Source organism: Castanea sativa, chromosome 9, assembly GCF_040712315.1.
Source record: "Castanea sativa cultivar Marrone di Chiusa Pesio chromosome 9, ASM4071231v1".
NCBI lineage: Eukaryota > Viridiplantae > Streptophyta > Magnoliopsida > Fagales > Fagaceae > Castanea > Castanea sativa.
The window spans coordinates 44,787,079-44,801,530 of NC_134021.1; the positions used below are offsets into that span (position 1 = coordinate 44,787,079).

At 35.4% G+C, this 14,452-nt stretch overlaps 2 pseudogenes; one reads left to right on the forward strand and one right to left on the reverse strand.

Annotated features, from left to right (window-relative positions):
- Nucleotides 1-932: 932 nt before the first annotated feature.
- On the reverse strand, nucleotides 933-4,648 carry LOC142609708 (putative disease resistance protein RGA1; annotated as a pseudogene).
- A 1,644-nt stretch (nucleotides 4,649-6,292) lies between these two features.
- LOC142609283 (short integuments 2, mitochondrial-like) overlaps nucleotides 6,293-14,452 on the forward strand; it is a 47,405-nt pseudogene continuing 39,245 nt past the window's right edge.

Sequence of the window (14,452 nt, forward strand, 5' to 3'; positions counted from 1 at the left end):
CTATGCCATGGACTGCCCCATTTCCATTTCTATTTCCCAATTTTTATTTTTTTTTAAATGCTAGCTTTAAACCCTTAACCCTCCAATGTAGCTTAGATCAGGTCTCCATGTGACCTGTGAATATCTTGCTTTATTTTACGTCATTTTTGAATTTCTAGCTCTTTATGTTTTCCCTTTCAAGATCTTGTCAAAGAATTCAAATGTGTATTGTATTTAACTCTATTAGAATTCACTAGTAATGTAGAATACAAGAGTGACTGCAGGGAAGCAATATGAAACACTGCAAAAGGCATTTAAGATACCTCATAAGGCCTCAAAAGCTCATTTGATGGTATCAAAAAAGCTTCTTACTTTATTTAGGGCAGGTAAACTTGGTCCATTCATCCTTGATGATGCCCTTGATGCAAATGTTGTGTCTTGAGCTGTTAGTCACTTTTTTTATTTTTTGGTTTAACATTATAGTTGTATATGCTGGTCTCCTTTTTTCCTTTCCTTTCTTGTGTTGATGTCTCAAATTTACTCAAATTGTATTACAAAGCTCAAGTTGTATTTCAAAGTTAATAGATACTTACATTGAAGTATTTGAAAAATGACACTCATTGTTCCCAAACCTAAGAACAAACTGCCTATAATCATTGGCATGTCATTTTTCTCTAAACTTAATCTTAATATATCATTTGTAATTTTGGTTTGAGTTAGAAAGAGCTTTTGATGGAAATGAAAATTTATAATTCCAAATAAAAATGTCACTTCCTTCAATGTGAATGATACCCCATATTTTCTAATTAAATAAGCATGTTAATATATATGGTGCTTATTGCTTATGAAGAAGAAGAACAAAACATGAATATAAGAACAAATGCTTGTACACACCAATCCATGGATCTCTCAACTTTATACACAAGAATGTACTCAAGGGAGTATACATAGTAACACAACACTTCTTTATTTATTTACATCTCTTACTTTGAATTACAATGACATATATGTTTATTTATTTACATCATTTAGTTCAAATTACAATAATAGAAATATTTATTTATTTACATTACTTAAAAGAAAATTAAATAATAGAAGTATTTATTTATTTACATCTTGTAATCTAAATTGCAATGAATAAAAGCTTACAAATTATGGAAGGAACTTGTGACTTTGAATTGAGTAATGTTCAAATTCTATTGTATGTGACTTATGTTGACCTCCTGAAATGAAATTTGTAATTATATATAAGAAACTTACAATGAGAATAATACTAGTATAAAAATGATTATACAAAAGAGAAATAAATAAATAACATTTTAGTATATTCATTTATTTTTGGTAAAGTTTAGTATATTCATTCAAGATTACATGCCTTATAACCCAAACATTGAAACACAATGTTCTGTAAACAAGATTTAATTCCTCTATAAATTACACCTAAATATATCAATGTTTCTTCTTCTCTTTTTCTCTTTTCCATTTATTTTTATATTTTTTGTGAGGAAAGGGTGCGGAAAAAAAAAAGATTTAAAATACCACTTAAGTTTTCGAATTTTTTATTTCAATCTACTTTAAAACTATTTGGACAAAAATGGCTAAACATAACTATCAGTAGTCTAGTCATTGTTAAGCGTAAAAAAAAACTAAAAACTAACAACTTAAAAACCATAATAAATAATTAAATAACACAAAGAAGAAGAACATAAACACAGATATGCCCTTACCTCATCTTTACTCGCTAACGCTATCTTCTTTTTCTATTGTGAACCTGGTCCCTTCGAGATAAATCTTTGGTACATGAGCAATCTTGTGCGAATCTTCTTCTCTGCATTTTCTACTCAGATCAGGACAACCACCGATCTTTAATTTTCTTAGTGCAGTAAGAGCTTCCATCCCCTCCGGGAGAGATGACAAATTAGGGCATGCGTCAATCGCAAGTGTGTGAAGTGATTTCAGATGTGGCAGCCACTCCGGCAAAGCCTTCAAATTTTCACATTCTGCAATCCCTAGCAGCTGAAAAGTGTTTGCAGATCCTTGGAGCCATTGGGGCAAAACCTCCAACTTAGGTAAACCTTTAATCAACAATTTCTGGAGACTCAACTTGAGATCTTGATTGTCTTCTCCCTCCATCTCTGTCAAACTAAGCTCTTCACAATCGATAATTTCCAGGGTCTCTAGGGCAGTTAGGTGTTTGATACTGAGTGACAAAGAAGTCAACCTTGGACATTCTCCAACAACCAATGTTCGAAGACAGGTGAGGCGCCCCTCCATCCCTTCGAACAGACATTTTAGATTCTCACATCGAGCTATAATCAAAAATCGAAGAGAATCCAAGCAACCTACTGCCTTCTCCCACAAGCAGGTATGCTTTGTTGTAAGTATCAAAAACCTGAGCCTTATTATGTCCCTTATTCCTTTGGGCAACCGTTCAAGATTGCTACAACTATCAAGCAGTAAAGTTTGCAAATTGTACAGTTTGCAAATGGAATCTGGAAGTTGCTTGATTATGCGATTTTCTGATAGGTCGAGATATCTCAAATGTTTCAAACTTCCGATAGAATTTGGCAACACCTCAAAGGATGAATCCCTCAAATCAAGCACCCGCAAGTTCTTAAATCTAGCACCCGCAAGTTCTTAAATCTTGAGATACATGCTTTAAGTATGGACATGGGTTGCTCTGTTTTGAAAATAATAGACTGTACTTTGCTCAACCTCTCTAATTGTGTTGTAACTTCTTGCCCACTCTCCAAAATTGACAGATGACAAACTCCTACAGCAAGGGTGGATGTCTTGGTTACTTCCGAACACTCACCTTTGGCAATTGAGATTGCAAGATCATGGATAAGATCATGCATTTTAAAGCCATAACTGAAAATACCGTCTTCATATGCATCTTGAAACAAAGATCTTGACATTAACTCCTTGATATACAACTCACCAATATCTTCCAACTCTCGTTTTTCATCATCAGGTGATTGAAGAATTCCATGTGCCATCCAAAATTGAACCAATTGAGAACTATCGAATTCATAATCCTTTGGGAAAAGAGAGCAATAGGCAAAACATTGCTTCAAGTGAAACGACAATTGATTGTAACTCAACCTCAATGCAGGTAAGATGTCACCCTCATTCTGTTTTAAATGCCATATCTCATTATCTCTAATAGATTTCCACTCCCGTTCATCAGCTTTTGAATAAAGTAGGCTGGCTAAAGTCCTCACTGCCAATGGAACCCCTTTACATTTTTTAACAATGTCATTTCCAATTTCTAAGAGGTTCGGAGAATGTTTTTCTTCTCCTTCCTTAAATGCCAATTTCACAAACAAAGACAAACAATCTTCCTGGGAGAGGCCATCTAAATGGTACGTAGGAGCAGTACCCATAATAGTAGCAACCGAGTTATTTCGTGTTGTCACTAAGATTTTACTTCCATTGGAACCACCAATTAACAACTCTTCCAATTGATTCCATTTACTTTGATTCTCGTTCCAAACGTCATCCAAGACAAGTAAAAATTTCTTGTCTTTTAAAAGTTCTCTTAGTCGACACTGCACTTCATCCACACCCAAATTCTCTAAAATTTTCTTATCTTTCAAAAGTTCTTTTAAGCTGTTTGGCAATCCATCCACAACAAAATTCTCATCAATCCTATAAATTGCAGATTTAAGGATTTCTTTTGTCAACCTTGTAACATTAAAATCCTCAGAAACACAGACCCACATTCTCAATTGAAAATGACTAACTACCTGTTTATCATCAAAAGACAACTTGGCAAGTGTGGTTTTCCCCAAACCTCCAATCCCAACAATAGGAATTACACTGACATTTCTGCTGGAATTTTCATTTTGTTTCATCAAAAGATGTATTATATTTTTTTTGGCATCATCCCTACCGATGACATTCCGAGGATCAACAAAGGAGTGGGTCATGTCCCTCCTTTCCTGCATATTTAACTTCCTATCTACAAGTCCTTGAGCAAGATTGAACTTATCTTTCTCAGCTGCAATTTCATCTACCCTCTTCCTAATACCTTTGATTTTATGTGCCATTTCAAAACGGACTGCAAGTGGATTAGAACTTGAAAATAAGTTACTCACCTTTTCGCTAGTGCTCCCCTGTCTCTTCATAACTTCCTTCTGCAGAATTCGGTATTGGAATTCATCCAGCACATTCTCAGCATCTTGAAGGACGTCTTTGAGGTCCCCTAGCCAAATACTCAGCCTATGGTCACTGGCTTGCTCCTCCGCAGCATCCAAGAGTACGGCTTTGATGGCTTTGACAGTGCGCTCAAGCTTTGTCAGATCACTTCGGACGCCCCATGCTGAACTGAGCTCTTCGTAAGTAACCGATCCAAGTAGCTCCAGGACCTTCACTGCAACGCCATAGCCAATTTCAGCCATGTTCTTGATCTGGTGCAACGGAAACTGGAAAGGAAGTAAATCAAATGTGAGTGCTCTCTTGCTGGGTTGGAAGTGCAAAAGTCAGATTTACAGGATGAGAGGCTTTATTATAGGCGGACAGCTTCAGATCTAGGGTTTGACTTTGGGAGATGGGTTCAGATGGTGTTTGGTTACGGGAAGAGTGGAGGTTCGGGAGGCTTTTGAGAGTGCCTGAGCGTTGTAGTGGAAGAAAATGACTAAAGACTAACGAGCGAAGACAATGGAATGTGAAGATGAATGGTTGTGCTCAGTTGCAAAAATGGTAAAGTTTAGAACATGAAAACAACAAAGCAAAGAGACTTTTATTGGATTTGGTGAGAGACTTTCAAAGTCTTTTACGCGTGGATAGACACTATATTCATTTATGATTATTGGAATAGTCAAGAAAGACTAAAGAAAAATCAGTTGTTAACTCTCTTTTTTTTTTCATTTAAATTACAGGCATAATATACAAATATTATTACTATTGATGGAGCTTCTAACAAATCAGATCTTTGGTCGTAGATTCACCACACTGTTCAAAAACTTGGGTATGAGTAATTCTTTTCATGCTCTTTTCATTTTGGTAGGGTCCATCTTCACAGTCCAAATTAAAATTTATAGTATAAATTTTGCCAAAGTTATTAAAATAATTAAGGGTGATTTAAAGTTATGTGAGTATAGAAAGTCTTCATATTTTACTAAGATTGCAAAGATTAAAAGTGGATATTTAAAACGTTGTCACAATTTGAAATACTAATTATCTTTATACTCCTTCAAATAATTTTGAATTTTTTAAAGTTCTTAGGTAAATTTATTTATGAAATAATTGTGGCCTTACTACCTGATTCATAAATGTATTATTGTATTTCTTTAAAAGAGTAAGTTACTAATTTTTCTAAAAAATTATTCTCTCCGTAACTAATATAAGTTATTATATAAATTACTGATTAAGAAATAAATTACTAATTTGGTCATTGACAATAGGTATCAACATTATCTCTTAATTCTTAAAAATAAGTCAATTATATTCTTGATAGTTATGTTAAAAATGAAAATGATTAACATAGAGGTATGCATTCAACTCCCTAATTTGACAAATTTAATCCAATCCAACTTATCATGTCATTTCAAATTGCTTTTTTTTTTGGTGGGTTAATAGTTTTAATTGTAAAAAAAGAAGAAAAAAAGAGTTGGATTATATTCAAATTAGAAAATTTTTTAATACAAAAAATTTAACTCAATCTATGCAGTTAATAATTTGAAAAAAATATATATGCATTTAAAAAAAAATATTTTGAGACTTTATTTAAATTTGTTGGTTCGGTATGTCTAGATATTTTACTACTTAGTTTTGATGAATTTGAACTACTAGACTTAATTTTGTAAATTAATTAATACACAAATGGAAATTAATTATCAAATTAACTCAGTTAAATGATCCATAATATAAAAACTTTTATATAAAACACAAAGAGAAAAGGCACAAGACTTATCTTTAAATAGCATAGACTATGACCTCATTTTCTTTACTGAAAAACTCTTAGGTGAGATTTATATAAGTGCACAAATAAGTTTTAAGTGATGATGACATAAAAATTAATAATTAAAGTTTTTTTTCTTTTAATTTCTAGATTCCTCAAGGTGAAGAAGTTGTGCTGGGTCTTTATTTTATATTTTAATTCCAGCCCAACCCAATTGATTCAATGGACAACCCATTTTCAAATATTTTTTGCAGTTTTTAGAAGTATCCTTTATCTACAAGTACCAAGACCCACCAAAATTTAATAAATTGAGTTTAAAAAAGAGACATTCTACTCACTTACTCTTAGGAAATTGAATTGTACAGACGGGCAGCTCCTCAACTCAAATTGAAATTGAAATTGGGGAAAATGTCTTTTAACACCAGGGCACATGACACACTCCATCAGAGGCCACCTCAAACTCTCGTCAAAGTCCGCATTCCATTCTCCTCCACCAACCACCACCTCCAAACCCCTCTCTCCTCTAAACGACTAGTCATAGCTTTGAACAAAGATTAGTTTTCTTTTTTATTAGCGTATATTATAGTTACATGGCTGGACCAAGTTGATTCATTTTTTAACAAAATGAAGTACTAAATTTACTAAAATAAATCTTAAGAACTAATTTGACAATTGAAGTAAAAGTCAAGAGACTAAAATTAAAATTTTAGCATTTATTATTTTTTTTAAAAAAATTATTTGATTTTAGACATGTTTTTTAAATTTTTTATAGTAATATTTTATTTTTAAAACTTAAATTAAACATAAAATATGCCTATAAATGAGGATTTAATTATTTATTTAATTAATTACTGTATTTATTATATCAATCATGTCCTAATTTTTAAAGAGTTATGCTTCTTAGATAGTAACTTGTACTCTCTCTGATTTATTAAAATGTGTGTGGTGACGACTAATGATGGTGTTTTATCATGGTTCATGTACCAAAAGCTTCTCAAGCTTGTGGAGTCCAAGCTGAAGGAAGTGATTTCAAGGGAACCTACTCTACTTGTTTTGGTGGTTGGCGTTCCGAACATTGGCGAGTCCACTTTAATTAATTCAATCCATCAAATTGCTTCATCTTGCTTTCCTGGTAAGTTGATACCATGTTTTTGTGAAATTATGGTTAGATGTCATTGTCTCGAAATGGAATGTGGTGAAGATTATTTAATTTTATTGAACATTAATGTCTTTGGTTTTCTTTCATAGTGAGAAGATGAAGCAAGCCACAGTTGGTTCATTGCCTGGTGTTACTCAATATATTGTTGTGCTGGATACAAGATAAAGTGATTCTGTCTTTTGAAGAAACAGAATTTCTAGCTCCATGTTTTTTTCATACTTGTTAGCATTCAATAATTAAGTATTCGTATTTGAGATTGAACCCTAATATGGATATTGTTGGTAGAAAGATGTTGTAGGTTTGGTTGTGAATTGTTTGATTGACCATAATCACTAAACGAATTGTTGATGTTGTTGCTTTTATGAAAAATGAATTGATTGCAAGGAATTTATTTATGACTTGTGGTATATTATTTGACCACAGATAAAGTGAAGGGGATTACAATGACTTGTGTTATATTTCTGGCTTAATTGATTGATTCACCTCTACCGATTCCCTTCCCCTTCTGATGTTGATCTGCTGTTGAATAGTTCTGTTTCGACATATATATGTGTGTGTGTTTAAATGCTGATATTGAATTGTTAAGCTGCAGATTGTGCATTAGCCTAGCATGTATGTCCTAGACACTCCGGGTGTATTAATGGTTCCAACTTCCAAGTATTTCTGTCATAGAGACAGGATTGAAGCTGGCTCTTGCAGGTATCATCTTCTTGCAAATAATTTCTCTTTAGTTTCTTAAGAGACTTCTCTATGATTAATACAATACACATGTGATGTAAGTGTTCAGACAGCGATGCAAGCATGCCTTTTAAGTTTAAGGAATGCTAAATCTTACTTGAAAGATCACATTTGTAAATAGACAAAAATAAGTGACACATCTCTCAAATTACTTATAAAAAAGTTGTGGATTCCTACCTATTTCATAAATGTATTATTGTATATGTTTTAAAGTGTTGGTTAATATTTTTTATAAAAAAATATTTTATTGGTAACTATTATTGTTTATTTAATAATATATTATATAAATTATTGATTAAGAATTAAATTACTAATTTGGTCCACTTACTATTAGATTTATCGACGTTATTACTAAATTCTTAAAAACAAGTTACTTACATTCTTGATAGTTATCTTAAAAATGAAAATGATTGCCATAAAGGTATGCATTGATCCCACCAATTCGACATACTTAACCCAACCCAACTTCTTAATATGCCATTTCAAATTGGTTTTTTGTGGGTTATAGATTAAGTTGCTTTTTACCCCTTAAAAAAATTGAATTAGATTCAGATTAGCAAATTTTTAATACAAAAATCCAACTCAATCTATGCTATTAATATTTTGAAAAATATATGCATTTTTTTTATAAATATTTAGAGATTTTTAAAAATCAGTTAGTTCGATATAGATCCCTTTTGGAAGGGCTGTGTGGTTAAAAGTCTTTCTAAACGAGTGCTGCTCTTTCCCTTTCCCCTTCCTCTATAAGTAAAAATTTAAAAAAAAAAATTAGTTCAAATTTGAAAGATTAGACTTAATCACGAAAGATTTAGTAACAAAGTGAAAATTTAATGAAAAACCTCTTTATGAGTTTTAGTTAGTTCAATTGGTAAAGTCTCTAATGGTTGAATAAGAAATTTAGGGTTCAATCCCTACCTACATAAAAAACCGATTAATGTTTTGGTTTCGCACAATCAAACACTTTCTTTGGAATCATAACATATGAAAGTAAATAATAAATATTTGTCAATAAAACACAATCAATCTCCGTCTATATCAACAAACTGATTGACCTCTTGATCTCATGAGAGTACAATCATAAGAAGCAGACGTTATCCATTGAAAATCTATAAAATAAAATAAAACTCTTTAAATGAAATATTATTCCAGCCCAACCCAATATGATTCCTCAGACAGCCCATTTTCAATTATCTTTTTTGCAGTACTTTATCTACCGGTAGGTCCACTACCAAGGAAGTTGCCACCACCATTTTCAATTATTGTTTGTGTATTCAACCAAAAAAAAAAAAAATGATTGGTTGTGTGATAGATTATGGGATTGAAATTGAAATTGATATTGGGTTTCAACGCCGGTGGTGGTGGGCCCATCAAATGACACGCGCCATCAGTGAACGCCGATGTTGTCGTTGAAGTCCGCATTCCCTTCTTCTCCACCAAAAAAGAAAGACTTGGCCAACCCTAACAAACATCATCAAGATTGCGTCGCCATTAATGCCCATTGCAAAACCTCTGTTCACAAGGTTTGTTATTTAGCATTTTTTATTTATTTAAAAAAGATTCATATGATTTTAGACATGTTTTTAAAAAATTTGACAGTAATTATTTATTTTTATAACTTAAACCAAAAATAAAATGTCTATAAATATGAAGATATGTTATTCATATAATTAATTATTTGTTGTAGCAATCCTGTCCTAATTTTTCAAGGATTATGGTGTTTTCATATCTAGTCCTGTATTGTCTGTTTCAATGTCTGTATCTTTGTCCATGCTTCTTAGATAGTAACTTGTCCTCTCTCTCTCTCTCTGATATTTTAGATTGTGTGTGGTGATGATGGTGTTTTATCATGGATTGATGTTTTATCATGATATTTTAGCTGTTACTATGTTTTGCTAGATTATGTTTGAATGTCATTGTCTTTAATGAAACTATGGGGAAGTTTATTAAATTTTATTGAACAATAACTGCTTTTGTTTTCTTTCATAGTGTAGGAGAAAATGAAGCGTGCTACTGTTGTCCCACTCCTGGTGTTACTCAAGATATTGCTGGATACAAGGTGAAGAGATTGTGTGTTTTATGGTTTACTACCTTAGAAAGTAAAGAGAGACTGAAAGTCTAGTTTCATGTGTCTTTCACAGATATAGTTGATGTTGTTGCTTTTGTGAGAAGCATACTGATTGCGAGGAATTTATTTCTGACTTGTGTTATATTATTTGACCACAGAAAAAGTGATGGTAATTAGATTACAATGACTTTGTATTATATTCTATCTTAATTGGTTGATTGCCAACCCCACCCCCCAACCCAAATTTTTTAGCTGTCTTACTAATTCTTATTTATTTTTTTACTTTTGAATTTCTTTTTTAGCTGGCAAGCGTTTGTAGGTTTACATGAATAGGAAAATAAACTATCCAGCTTAGGTATCTGGTTTTATTGCCAAATTGTGGTCTATGGTGTTTGGTTTATTTGGAGCTTGTTGGGCAATGTTGAAGAATGTTGTTGAGTTGTTAGCTTGCTGGCCTGATCGTTTTAGTCGTCATCAGAATGGGAATTTGTGGATGGTTGCCCCCGCATTGTTTGATGTGGTGCTTATGGTGAGAGAGGAACAATTGGAATTTTGAGGATATAGAGAGAGAGCTTTGCATGATCTCAAATTATTTATCTTTAGAACTTTGTTGGACTGGATGTCAGCTTTGCATAGTCAGCCATTATGTTCTTTTTTTGATTTGATAGATTCATGTAACTTGCATGATTGATTGTTTGGTCCCCAGCAGTTTACTCCCGGCATAGTTGGGCCACACTAATTTTTTGATATCAACAAAATTGTAGTACTTATATAATAAAAATTTTTTTTTGAAACAAGCTAGTTTGGGACTAGCTTATAAGCTAGTTTTTTGCTTTTTAGCTTTTATTTACATGTTATTAAAGCCTCACATTTTCTTACTTTTTCTCACTTTTTCAAAGAACAAGTATATTTTAGCATACTTTTAACAAAAAGTTTTCAGCAAAAAATTAAATATATTATTTCCAAATGGACCCTAAATCAGTTGCATAAACTTTATTTAAAGACATGTTTTTAAGGTCAGGCTAAATCATCAATTGTTTGCCTCTTTCCATTTCTTTTTAAAATCTTAGTTTTTATTCCATCTACTGATTCCTTTCTCCCTCTGTTGTTGATCTGCTGTTGAATTCTTTTGGTTCAGCACCTATGTATGTTTAAATGCTGACATTGAATTTTTAAGCTGCAGATTGCGCATCAGCCTAGCATATATTGGTTCCAAGCTGCAGGGCTTGGGGGACGGTTTTATTTGGGCTTGTTCTGGGGTTTATGGTCCGAATGATAATAACTTGAGGGGGCATATGTGGGATGAACTGATTGGTATTCAGCAACTTTGGGAGGTCCCATGGTGTTACATAGGGGATTTCAACATTGTTAGGTTCCCAAGTGAACGGTTGGGGGGTTCTCGTCTCACTCCGGCAATGGAGAACTTTTCTGAGTTCATTGAGGAGCTTAGCTTGATAGATCTGCCTTTGGAAGGAGGGAGTTTTACTTGGTCGAGTGGTTCGGATCAGCCCTCGATGTCTAGGATAGATAGGGCTCTGGTTTCCCTCGATTGGGAGGATCACTACCCGGATGTGACCCAACGGATTTTATCTCGTCCTATTTCAGATCACTTCCCCATCTTAGTGGAGGCAGGACGGATTGTAAGGGGGAAAAGTCCTTTTAGGTTCGAAAACATGTGGCTAAAGTCGGATGGGTTCAAAGAGAGGGTTCATTCTTGGTGGAATCGATACTCCGTCTCAGGTACCCCCAGCTTTGTTCTTGCCAGGAAGCTGAAGGCATTGAAGGCAGATATTATTCAGTGGAACCGGAGTGAATTTGGAAATGTAGAGCGTCGGAAAAAAGAATTGTTGGAGGCCTTGAGATTATTGGACGTTAGGGAAGGCGAGCATGGTCTTTCTGAAGTGGAGTTAGGTGAGAGGGCTAGGTTGAGATCCCAAATTCAGAATCTTCTCTCTTTGGAAGAGATTTCGTGGAGACAGAAATCGAGGATGCTTTGTATTAAGGAAGGAGATAACAATACCAAATTTTTCCACAAGATGGCCAATTCTCGGAGAAAGTATAACCATATTAGTATGTTGGAAGTGAATGGGGTTACCTATGAAGACGTATCCGAGATGGCTGACCAAGCTGTACAGTTTTATAAAAATTTGTACAAGGAGACAGAGGAGTGGAGGCCTTTCGTGGAAGGATTGGAGTTTGCTCAGATAGAGGAGTTGGAGAGGGACTGGCTTGAACGGAGGTTTGAAAAGGAGGAGGTCCTTCGAGTTGTTAAAGAGATGGAAGGAGATAAAGCTCCAGGTCCTGATGGTTTCTCTCTGGCTTTTTATCACCAGTGTTGGGGAACTGTGGAAAGAGATGTCCTAGCTGTGTTTGAAGAGTTTTATCAACACAGTAAGTTTGAAAAATCTCTAAATGCAACATTCCTAGCCTTAATCCCTAAGAAGAATGGTGCTTCCAATATTCGAGATTTTAGACCTATTAGTTTGGTGGGGAGTGTCTACAAGATTTTGGCCAAGGTGCTGGCAAATCGCATGAAAGAGGTTTTGGATCAGTTGATATCTGAGTCTCAGAACAGTTTTGTGGGTGGTAGACAGATTCTTGATTCAGTTCTCATTGCTAATGAGTGTGTAGATAGTAGGGTGAAAAGTAAGACTCCGGGGGTTATCTGCAAATTAGATATTGAGAAGGCGTATGATCATGTGAATTGGGAGACTCTTCTTGATTTGTTGAGGAGAATGGGATTTGGGGTGAGGTGGTGTAGGTGGATCCGCACTTGCATATCTACAGCCTAATTCTCGGTGTTGTTTAATGGGACCCCGGCTGATTTTTTTGGGAGTTTGAGGGGGTTGAGACAGGGGGACCCGCTGTCGCCCATGTTGTTTTTGGTTTTGATGGAGGTTCTCAGTAAGATGCTGCAAAGAGCTGAAGGGGCTGGTTTAATTCGAGGTTTTAGGGCTCACGGTAGACAAGGGGGAGGGGTTTGTGTATCGCATCTATTGTTTGCGGATGACACGATTCTGTTTTGCGATGCTGATGAGGAGCAGATTCTTTATATTCGGATGCTTCTTCTTTGTTTTCAGGCAGTGACAGGTCTTAAGGTTAATGTGTTGAAAAGTGAGATGGTTCCTATTGGGGAGGCTCCTAATATCCATGTCTTAGCAGAGCTTTTGGGATGCCGGATTGGATCTTTGCCTATGACCTATCTTGGTATGCCTTTGGGGGCGTCCTTCAAGTCCCCTACTGTTTGGAATCCTATCTTGGAGAATTTTGAGCGTAAGTTGGCCGGTTGGAAGAAGTTGTATCTGTCAAAAGGTGGAAGACTAACGTTGCTTAAAAGCACTTTGTCTAGTCTTCCCACTTATTATCTGTCTCTTTTTACCATCCCTACGCATGTGCCTAATAAAATTGAGAGGTTGCAAAGGGATTTCTTGTGGGGGGACTCCAAGCTTCATTTGGTGGGATGGGACAAGGTGTGTGCACCTTTGAATAATGGTGGGTTAGGGGTAAGGAAATTAACTACCTTTAATAAAGCTTTACTAGGGAAGTGGTTATGGAGGTTTGGGATTGAGGAGACAAGGCTTTGGAGAAGGGTCATAGCCCTTAAGTTTGGGGAAGATTGGGGGGGATGGAAGTCCAAGCTAGGTAGAGGGGCGCATGGGTGTGGCTTGTGGAGAAGTATCCGCATGGGATGGGAGGATTTCAGCAAGAATACTTACTTTGAGGTAGGGGTGGGGGATAGAGTGAAGCTTTGGACTGACCATTGGTGTGGGGAGTCTCCTCTTCAGTTGTCTTTTCCGAGCATGTATGGGATTGCATCCAATAAAGAGGCATCGGTGGCCTCTTCTCTTGAACGGTTGGGGATTGAGGAGCGGAGAAGCTGGAATGTTCGTTTTATTCGGAGTCCTAATGATTGGGAGATGCGTGAAGTGGATGATTTTCTTCGAACATTGGGTTCCAATCTTCCTCACACCGAAAATGTAGATCGTATGCGATGGAAGTTGACAAAGAACGGGGTCTTTGATATTCGTTCGTTTTACAATAAGTTGAGAAGCTCCGCGCCTATTATCTTCCCTTGGAAAGGGGTTTGGAAGGTTAAGGCTCCTCGGCGTGTTTCTTTCTTTGTGTGGACTGCTGTTTGGGATAGGATCCTTACAGGGGATAATTTGAGGGGAAGAGGGTTGGATTTTGTCGATTGGTGTATCATGTGCCGCAGTAATGGGGAGACGGCGGATCATTTGTTTTTACATTGTGGAAAGGCTTCTAGACTGTGGAGTTTGGTTCTTAGATCTTTTGGGTATTCCTGGGTCTTGCCTAGATCGATTGCGGATACTTTTTTCAGTTGGTGGAATTGGCTTGGAAAGCATTCGTCTAGCATTTGGAATTTAGCTCCTTTATGCTTGATGTGGTGTCTCTGGAGGGAACGCAATAGGAGGACGTTTGAGGACATGGAAAGCTCAGACGACCAGCTTTTGGCCTCTCTTAGTGGCACTCTGTTCGATTGGTCTAGGGCTTGGGGACTCACCTCTAGTGATTCTCTCCCTATGTTTCTTAGTTCTCTTCTATGTGCTTAGTTTATTCTCCTCTTTTTTCTTTTTTCTCTTTCTCT